Source organism: Triticum aestivum, chromosome 5B (genome assembly GCF_018294505.1).
Source record: "Triticum aestivum cultivar Chinese Spring chromosome 5B, IWGSC CS RefSeq v2.1, whole genome shotgun sequence".
Taxonomy (NCBI): Eukaryota; Viridiplantae; Streptophyta; class Magnoliopsida; order Poales; family Poaceae; genus Triticum; species Triticum aestivum.
The window spans coordinates 590,373,787-590,384,179 of NC_057807.1; positions in this window are offsets into that span (position 1 = coordinate 590,373,787).

Consider the following 10,393-nt stretch of genomic DNA (forward strand, 5'->3'; position numbering starts at 1 on the left):
GGTGCCCCCAGGGGCTATGTCGTAGCCCCACCCTCGAACTCCATGGCTAAGTGAAAGTGATAAAGCATTATAGTCCGGTTGCCTCGTTTGCTACGCTACCACCTCCTTTACAGGACCGAGACGTTGGATTAAGTGTGAAAACGCGCTATTTTTTGCGAACACCCCCGCACCTTGTGCGTGGGGGTTGAAGCCGACGACTGCCATCTTTTAGGTTATACACATGTATACATGAACGGCCGCATAGGAGATACTCTATTACTTGAACGCACAAGTATAAAAGGCGCTTACATCATAAATATTGTTTTACATCATAAAAACGTTCATTCGAACGTAACATTTTTTCAGCACTGCGACTCTATTACACGAGCACCACGTAGCACTTTGCCAAAATAGTGCTCGGCGGGTAACCGGTTATCGTCCGAACCCGGGGTCGCAACAGCGGTGGCATCCATCTCTGTCCAATGTGTCTTCACATGGGCGAGTGCCATCCGCGCACCCTCTATGCAGGCCGACCGCTTCATCCCCTTAATATGCGGCACCGCTCCAAGAAATCGCTGCAATAAGCCAAAGTAACTCTTCGGCTCGGGCCTATCCGGCCAGACATGGGTCACTATATCCGTCATAGCAAGCCCGGACAATCTATTTAGCTCAGCCCACTTGGCCAAACGGTCGGTCAGCGGAAGTGAACACTCCGGACTATGGAATTGAGACCAAAACAGCTCTTCCGTCTTGTGATCCTTTTGGCTTCGAAAATGCACAACGGCATCCGCCGCACTCGCTGCTAAGTCCATGTAAGGGTCCTCTGGACCCCACAGTTGGCCCAGCTGAGCATACTTTGGATCCGTAAACCTTCGGCGCAGCAGAAAAGGCTTGCCAGCTACAATTTCTCCGGCCTGGCGCAGCTCTTCCTTTATAGCCCGCATTGCAGAGCGGGCATCCTTGGATTCGGCGGTGGCCTTCTTCAGGTCTTCTTGCCCCGCTAGGCGCTCCTTCCCAAGAGCCTCATTGCGGTCGGTAGCATCTTTTAACTTCACGGCCATTTCGGCCATCTCTTCCCTACTCCGGCAGTGTGCGACCCTTTCGGCTGCTAACTCCTCGGCCGCCCTCGAGGCCGCCGCATTACTCCTTCTGGCCTGCTCCTTGGCTTGAGCAAGTTCGGTCCGAAGGCTCTCCACAGCAGCGGCACTATCTGCATTTCACACACGCGTTGTAAGGAGCTGGCTTCGGCTCCCTTACCAAGTGACCGCACAGAAACACTTACCTTGCGACTCATCAAGTCGCCTGTTGACCAGTGTGATGTCCGCATCCGCAAGAGCGAGTTGCCGCTTTAGTTCAGCAACTCCATCAGTCCGCCTGGCCCCCGGACGACCCGCCACCTGCATCGGCACGGCGGAAATTTCAACCTGCGATTTTGATCCTCAGCACGCTGTCGATTTCGACAACCTACCGAGTCTCAGGGGCTACTATCTATACAGGGCGCATTCTATATGCAAAACTGTTAAAAGGTGTGTCATTTTTACGTACCTCAAACCCCTCCAGCAAACTCCTGACGGCATTATGCAACCCGCCTTCGGCGGATGAAATCCTTTCAATCACCATGCTCATCAATGCGTGGTGATCTTCTGAGATAGATGCCTTCTCAAGCAGATCCTTCAGCCGTACACCAGTTGGCGCCGAACTATCCGGCTGTGCCAAACCAGGGGGCTCCCTCCATGACGACACTTCAGGCTCGTCCGCCCTATCCGACGGCGCCCCGGACGGAGGCGTCTCGCTCTCCATCATCTCCGGACGAAGGTCCCCCGAAGATGAGCTCATTTGCGAAGGACGGAGATCCGAACTACAAGGTAAAAACTTTAGTTATCCTTAGAAGCACAAATAGGGATGTCCCTTATTATAAAACTCCTTTCTTTCTACTTACGGCTCATTGGAGGGCTGATTCTCAAAGGGAGATTGTGCGGCCGGGGCCTCCCCAGACGCAGGGCCCTCTTGCGAAGATTTCTTCCCCCGTTTAGGGGCTTTTGCCCCTGGGTCCTCGGAGGCAGTCCTCTTCTCCCCTTGGAGGGAGGGATTCTCGATCCCCCCTCTTTCAAGAGCCTCCTTAGGCGAGGCAGTAGCTTTCCTGCTTTCCCCTTCGCCTTCCTCTGGAGGCGCAACCTCAAGCATCCGGACCAGCACGGAATCCGGCACGGTCTCGGGGAGGGGGGCCGGACACCATATCAATTTTGCTTCCGCTATCCACTCCTGTTTAGAAGGAAGTTGGTCATAAGGCGAATCATCGAAAGGCAAACAAACGGTATGTCCGGACTTGGAACTACTTACTTGAGTATCCGAGCGATTGCAGCTTAGGCTAGCATCCTCGGTCAATTCCGGACGCGCCTCTTGCGATCCGAAGAATAATTTGTACATCTGCAGGGGTGTCATACCCATGAAGTGTTGAAGAATCCGCGGGCCCTCCGGATTGAACTCCCACAGCCGGAGAGGGCGGCATTTGCAGGGCGGAAGACGCCTAATCAGCATAACCTGCATTACCACCACCATATCAACCTCCCTCGTTTGGAGATCTCGAATCCGGCCCTGAAGTAGGGGCACGTCCTTTGACGGCCCCCAGTTGAGCCCTTGGGTGACCCACGACATCAACCGTCGTGGAGGTCCCGGGCGGAATAAGGGCGGCGGCTTTTGTCTGTGGCCCCTCGGAACGGTAATATAGAACCACCCTTGCTGCCACAGGCCGAGCTCCTCTTGGAAGGAGCCAGCGGGCCACGGGGCATCAGCCCTCCTACTTATGGCCGCCCCGCCGCACTCCGCTTGACGCCCCCCGATCATCTTCGGCGCCACATTGAAGGTCTTCAGCCACAGGCCGAAGTGAGGGGTGACGCGGAGGAAGGCTTCGCAGACGACAATAAATGCGGAAATATGGAGGATGGACTCCGGAGCCAAATCGTGGAATTCCAACCCATAGTAAAACATGAGCCCTCTCACAAAAGGATCCATCGAGAAGCCTAAACCCCGACGGAGGTGGGATACAAAAACGACGTACTCGCCGGGCTCGGGGGTGGGGATGGTCTGCCCTTCGGCAGGCAACCTATGCGAAATCTCATAAGCCAGGTACTTGGCCTCCCGCAGCTTTAGCATGTTCTCCTCCGTGACGGAGGAGGGCATCCACCGGCCCTGGAGGTCGGAACCGGACATCGTTGAAGGTCTGAAGCGCTCGAATCTGGAGCTCTAGGTGCTGGAACTTGGAGCGGGGAGAGGATTCGATGGAGGATTGAAGAAAAGAAATGAGCCTTGGTCCCGTTATAAAGAGGGAGAATACCAAGAGCCGTCTCCGTGACCGTTTGGGACTCGCCTTCGATAGAGGGGGCGTGGCGACGGGCGCGGTTGGGTTACCCATGTCCATATTGATGAGAATCCTGGATTAAGGGGGAACATGATCTCTGCTTCGACAAGACGTGCCAAGGAAATTGCTTCGCTAAATGCACTGAGGTGGTAGAGTAAAAAACGATTCAAGTAATGGCTTGGTAGTGGCGTGATGTCATGCCGCAAAAAAAGTCAGCAGATTGAACTTGTGTATATATTATTCTCTCTATGGTGGAATGTGGAATTTATTTTGCAGAGCCAGACACTATCCTGGTGTTCACAATCTTCTATCATTCGAAGGAGGAACCCGCCTTGCAATGCCAAGCAATATACGCGCCGGACTTATCGTCATTGAAGCCTGGTTCAGGGGCTACTGAGGGAGTCCTGGATTAGGGGGTGTCCGGATAGCCGGACTACCATCATCAGCCGAACTATCATCGGCCGGACTATCATCATCGACCGGACTCCAAGACTATGAAGATACAAGATTGAAGACTTCGTCCCGTGTCCGGATGGGACTTTCCTTGGCGTGGAAGGCAAGCTTGGCGATACGGATACGTAGATCCCCTACCATTGTAACCGACTCTATGTAACCCTAGCCCTCTCCGGTGTCTATATAAACCGGATGGCTCTAGTCCGTAGGACACAACAACAACCATTACAATCATACCATAGGCTAGCTTCTAGGGTTTAGCCTCCTTGATCTCGTGGTAGATCCACTCTTGTAAACATCCACAATATCAATATCAATCAAGCAGGACGTAGGGTTTTACCTCCATCAAGAGGGCTCGAACCTGCGCAAAACATCGTGTCCCTTGTCTCCTATTACCATCCGCCTAGACGCACAGTTCGGGACCCCCTACCCGAGATCCGCCGGTTTTGACACCGACACCGCGCCTCAATGATGAAGATCAAAGGCGCAAGATGATATTGGCCATATCATGTCACTATGATTTGCATGTGATGTTTGTCATGTTTACATCTTATTTGCCTAGAACGACGGTAGCATAAATAAGATGATCCCTCATAAAATTTCAAGAAAGTGTTCCCCCTAACTGTGCACCGTTGCGAAAGTTCGTTGTTTCGAAGCACCACATGATGATCGAGTGTGATAGATTCTAACGTTCGCATGCAACGGGTGTAAGCCAGATTTACACATGCAAAACACTTAGGTTGACTTGACGAGCCTAGCATGTACAGACATGGCCTCTGAACACAAGAGACCGAAAGGTCGAACATGAGTCGTATAGTGGATACGATCAACATGAAGATGTTTACCGATGATGACTAGTCCGTCTCAGGTGATGATCAGACACGGCCTAGTTGACTCGGATCATGTATCACTTAGATGACTACAGGGATGTCTATCTGAGTGGGAGTTCATTAAATAATTTGATTAGATGAACTTAATTATCATGGCATAGTCAAAAGGTCTTTGCAAATTATTTCATAGCTCACGTTTTGGTTCTACTGTTTTAGATATGTTCCTAGAGAAAATTTAGTTGAGAGTTGATAGTAGCAATTATGCGGACTGGGTCCGTAAACTGAGGATTGTCCTCATTGATGCACATAAGGATTATGTCCTTAATGCACCGCTCGGTGTGCTGAACCTCGAGCATCGTCTGTGGATGTTGCGAACATCTGACATACACGTTTTGATGACTACATGATAGTTCAGTGTGTAATGTTAAACGGCTTAGAATTGAGGCGCCGAAGACATTTTCTGAAATGTCGCAGAACATATGAGATGTTCCGAGAACTGAAATTGGGATTTCAGGCTCGTGCCCACGTCAAAGAGGTATGAGACCTCCGACAAGTTTCTTAGCCTGCAAACTAAGGGAGAAAAGCTCAATCATTGAGCATGTGCTCAGATTGTCTGAGTACTACAATCACTTGAAGCGAATGTGAGTTAATCTTCTAGATGAGATAGTGATGGTTCTCCAAAGTCACTGCCACCAAGCCACTAGACCTTCGTGATGAACTATAGCAGATCAGGGATAGACATGATGATCCTTGATCTATTCGCGAGGTTTGACACCGCGAAAGTAGAAATCAAGTAGGAGCATCAATTGTTGATGGTTAGTAAAACCACTAGTTTCAAGAAGGGCAAGGGAAAGAAAGGGATACTTCATGAAACGGCAAATCAGTTGCTGCTCTAGTGAAGAAGCCCAAGGTTGAACCCAAACCCGAGACTAAGTGCTTCTGTAATAAGGGGAACAGTCACTGAAGCAGAACTACCGTAGATACTTGGTAGATGAGAAGGCTGGCAAGGTCGACAGAAGTATATTGGATATATATTATATTAATGTGTACATTACCAGTACTCCTAGTAGCACCAGAGTATTAGATACCGGTTTGGTTGCTAAGTGTTAGTAACTCAAAATAAAAGGCTACGGAATAAACAGAGACTAGCCAAAGGTGAGATGACGATATGTGTTGGAAGTGTTTCCAAGGTTGATGTGATCAAACATCATACGCCCCCTTCTACCATCGGGATTGGTGCTAAACCTAAATAAGTGTTATTTGGTGTTTGCGTTGAGCATAGCCATGATTGGATTATGTTTATCGCAATACGGTTATTCATTTAAGGAGAATAATGGTTACTCTGTTTATTTGAATAATACCTTCAATGGTCTTGCACCTAAAATGAATGGTTTATTGAATCTCGATCGTCGTGATACACATGTTCATGCCAAAAGATATAAGATAGTAATGATAGTACCACCTACTTGTGGCACCGCCATTTGAGTCATATTGGTATAAAACGCATGAAGAAGCTCCATGTTGATGGATCTTTGGACTTACTCATTTTTGAAAAGTTTGAGACATGCGAACCATGTCCATTGGTATATACGCATGAAGAAACTCCATGTGCAGATGGATCGTTTCGACTCATTTGATTTTGAATCACTTGAGACATGCAAATCATACCACATGGGCAAGATGACTGAAAGGCCTCGTTTTCAGTGAGATGGAACAAGAAAGCAAGTTGTTGGAAGTAATACATTTTGATGTGTGCGGTCCAATGAGTGCTGAGGCACGCAGTGGATATCGTTATGTTCTTACTTCACAGATGATTTGAGTAGATGCTAAGTGTATTTACTTGATGAAACACAAGTCTGAATTATTGAAAGATTCAAGTAATTTCAGAGTGAAGTTGAAGATCATCGTGACAAGAGGATAAAATGTCTATGATATGATCATAGAGATGAATATCTGAGTTACGAGTTTGGCACACAATTAAGACATTGTGGAAATTGTTTCACAATTAATACCGCCTGGAACACCATAGTGTGATGGTGTGTCCGAACATCATAAATGCACCCTATTGGATATGGTGCATACGATGATGTCTCTTATCGAATTACCACTATCGTTTATGGGTTAGGCATTAGAGACAACCACATTCACTTTAATAGGGCACCACGTAATTCCATTGAGATAACACCGTATGAACTATGGTTTAGAGAAACCTAAGCTGTCATTTCTTAAAAGTTTGAGGCTATGTCGCTTATGTGGAAAAGTTTTAGATTAATAAGCTCGAACCCAAAGCGGATAAATGCATCTTCATAGGACACCCAAAAGAGATGGGTGTACCTCCTATTTTAGATCTGGAAGCAAAAGCAGTTGTTTCTAGAAATGGGTCCTTTCTCGAGGAAAAGTTTCTCATGAAAGAATTGAGTGGGAGGATGGTGGAGACTTGATGAGGTTATTGAACCATCACTTCAACTAGTCTGTAGCAGGGCACATGAAGTTGTTCCTGTGGCGCCTACACCAATTGAAGTGGAAGCTTATGATAGTGATCATAAAACTTCGGATCAAGTCACTACCAAACCTGGTAGGTCGACAAGGATGCGTACTACTTCAGAGTGGTATGTAATCCTGTCTTGGAGCTGATGTTGCTAGACAACAATGAACCTACGAGCTATGGAGAAGCGATGGTGGGCGCGGATTCCGATGAATGGCTCGAGGCCATAAAATTCGAGAGAGGATCCATGTATGAAAACAAAGTGTAGACTTTGGAAGAACTACTTGATGGTCGTAAAGATGTTGGGTACAGATGGGTTTTAAAAGAAAGACGGACAATGATGGTAAGTGTCACCATTAAGAAAGCTCGACTTATCGCTAAGTTGTTTTCCGACAAGTTCAAGGACTTGACTATGATGAGACTTTCTCACTCGTAGTGATGCTAAAAGTCTGTTGGAATTATATTAGCAGTTACTGCATTATTTATGAAATCTTGCAGATAGGATGTCAAAAACATTGTTTCCTCGACGATTTTCTTGAGGAAAGGTTGTATATGATACAACTAGAAGGTTTTGTCAATCCTAAAAGATGCTAACAAGTATGCAAAGCTCTAGCGATCCTTCTAAGGACTGGAGTAAGCATCTCGGAGTTGGAATATACACTTTGATGAGATGATCAAAGATTTTGGGTTTATACAAAGTTTATGAGAAACTTGTATTTCCAAAGAAGTGAGTGGGAGCACTATAGAATTTCTGATGAATATATATTATTGACATATTGTTGATCGGAAATAATGTAGAATTTCTAGAAAGCATATAGAGTTGTTTGAAAGGTGTTTTTCAATAAAAACCTGGATTAAGCTACTTGAACATTGAGCATCAAGATCTATAAGGATAGATCAAAAACGCTTAATAGTACTTTCAAATGAATACATACCATGACAAGATTTTGAAGGAGTTCAAAATAGATCGGCAAAGAAGGAGTTCTTGGCTGTGTTATAAGGTATGAGTATTGAGTAAGACTCAAGACCTGACCACGGCAGAAGAGAGAGAAAGGACGAAGGTCGTCCCCTATGCTTTAGACGTAGGCTCTACAGTATGCTATGCTGTGTACCGCACCTGAAGTGTGCCTTGCCATGAGTCAGTCAAGGGGTACAAGAGTGAGCCAGGAATGGATCACAGGACAGCAGTCAAAGTTATCCTTAGTAACTAGTGGACTAAGGAATTTTCTCGATTATAGAGGTAGTAAAAGAGTTCGTCGTAAAGGGTTACGTCGATGCAAACTTTGATACTAATCTGGATGACTATGAGTAGTACACCGGATTCATATAGTAGAACAATTATTTGGAATAGCTCCAAATAGCCCGTGGTAGCTGCATCTACAAGATGACATAGAGATTTGTAAAGCACGCACGGATCTGAAAGGTTCAGAGCCGTTGACTAATAACCTCTCTCACAAGCGAGATATGATCAAACACCATGGGTGTTGGATTCATTACAATCACATAGTGATGTGAACTAGATTATTGACTCTAGTGCAAGTGGGAGACTGTTGGAAATATGCCCTAGAAGCAATAATAAAATGGTTATTATTATATTTCCTTGTTCATGATAATTGTCTATTGTTCATGCTATAATTGTATTAACTGGAAACCGTAATACATGTGTGAATACATAGATCACAACATGTCCTTAGTGAGCCTCTAGTTGACTAGCTCGTTGATCAATAGATGGTTATGGTTTCCTGACCATGGACATTGGATGTCATTGATAACGGGATCACATCATTAGGAGAATGATGTGATGGACAAGACCCAATCCTAAGCATAGCACAAGATCGTGTAGTTTGTTTGCTAAGAGCTTTTCTAATGTCAGGTATCATTTCCTTAGACCATGAGATTGTGCAACTCCCGAATACCGTAGGAATGCTTTGGGTGTACCAAACGTCACAACGTAACTGGGTGACTATAAAGGTGCACTACAGGTAGCTCCAAAAGTATCCGTTGAGTTAGCACGAATCGAGACTGGGATTTGTCACTCTGTATGACAGAGAGGTATCTCTGGGCCCACTCGGTAATGCATCATCATAATGAGCTCAGTGTGACTAAGGAGTTAGTCACGGGATCATGCGTTATGGAACGAGTAAAAAGACTTGCCGGTAACGATATTGAACAAGGTATAGGGATACCGACGATCGAAGCTCGGGCAAGTGACATACCGATAGACAAAGGGAATTGAATACGGGATTGATTGAATCCCCGACATTGTGGTTCATCCAATAAGATCATCGTGGAACATGTGGGAGCCAGTATGGGTATCCAGATCCCGCTATTGGTTATTGGCCAGAGAGGTGTCTCGGTCATGTCTCACTACAAAAAAAGACACATCCGTGACATTTTGGGCCGAATGAAATTTTTTCAGTCATACATATGACACTTCTATGACGATAATTGTGACAAAACCCGGTATGATCATAGATATGGTAGGCTCCTACTTCTATGACAAAAAATCATGACAGAAAATGGGCTTTTCATCCTGGGCGGGCCGGAGACGCAGCTGCATGACATTCTTTGGGCCATCCATGACGGAAAAAACCATGGTAGAAGCGAGGGGGAGTTAAATTTTGGGGAGTTGCCGATTATGGTGGGAGGTCGGGGGCGGAGCGATGCGCGTTTCTCTCGTACGTACGCACGTGTGTGCAAGGAGTTGGCTCTAACTGAAGCCTAGCAAGGCGTTGGGCTCTAACTGAAGCAGAGCGATTGCACTACAGGCTACGCGTTACTGAACCCGAGCGAGCGATCGATGGCTCTTAACTGAACCCGATGGAGCGATTACTTCGCTACTGCTGCTAACTGAAGCCGATCGATGCTGCCTCTGGGATGAACAGTGAGTGTTGCGGGGGGTTTGGATGAACAGTGAGCGGTGGCGTTGCCTCTGGATGAACAGGAACCCGTGGTGTAGAGGGTTGGATGAACAGTAGATGGTGGAGAGGTGGCCGTGGAGGGGTGGTTGAACAGGACCCCGTGGTGTGGAGGGCTGGATGAACAGTAGACGATGGAGGGGTGCTCGTGGAGGGGTGGTTGAACAGTAGCCGGTGGAGTAGCGCGTGGTGGAGGCTGGAGGAGGTCGACGGTAGCCCGTGGAGATGAACAGTGTCCTGTGGAGTCCCGTTTTGCGGTACGCCACACCCCTCCCGATCAACAAGACCCCCGTTTCAACCTAGCGCTCCAACACAAGTCCGTTTCGTCCATTTTGCGGTACGCCACACCCCTCCCGATCAACAGGACCCC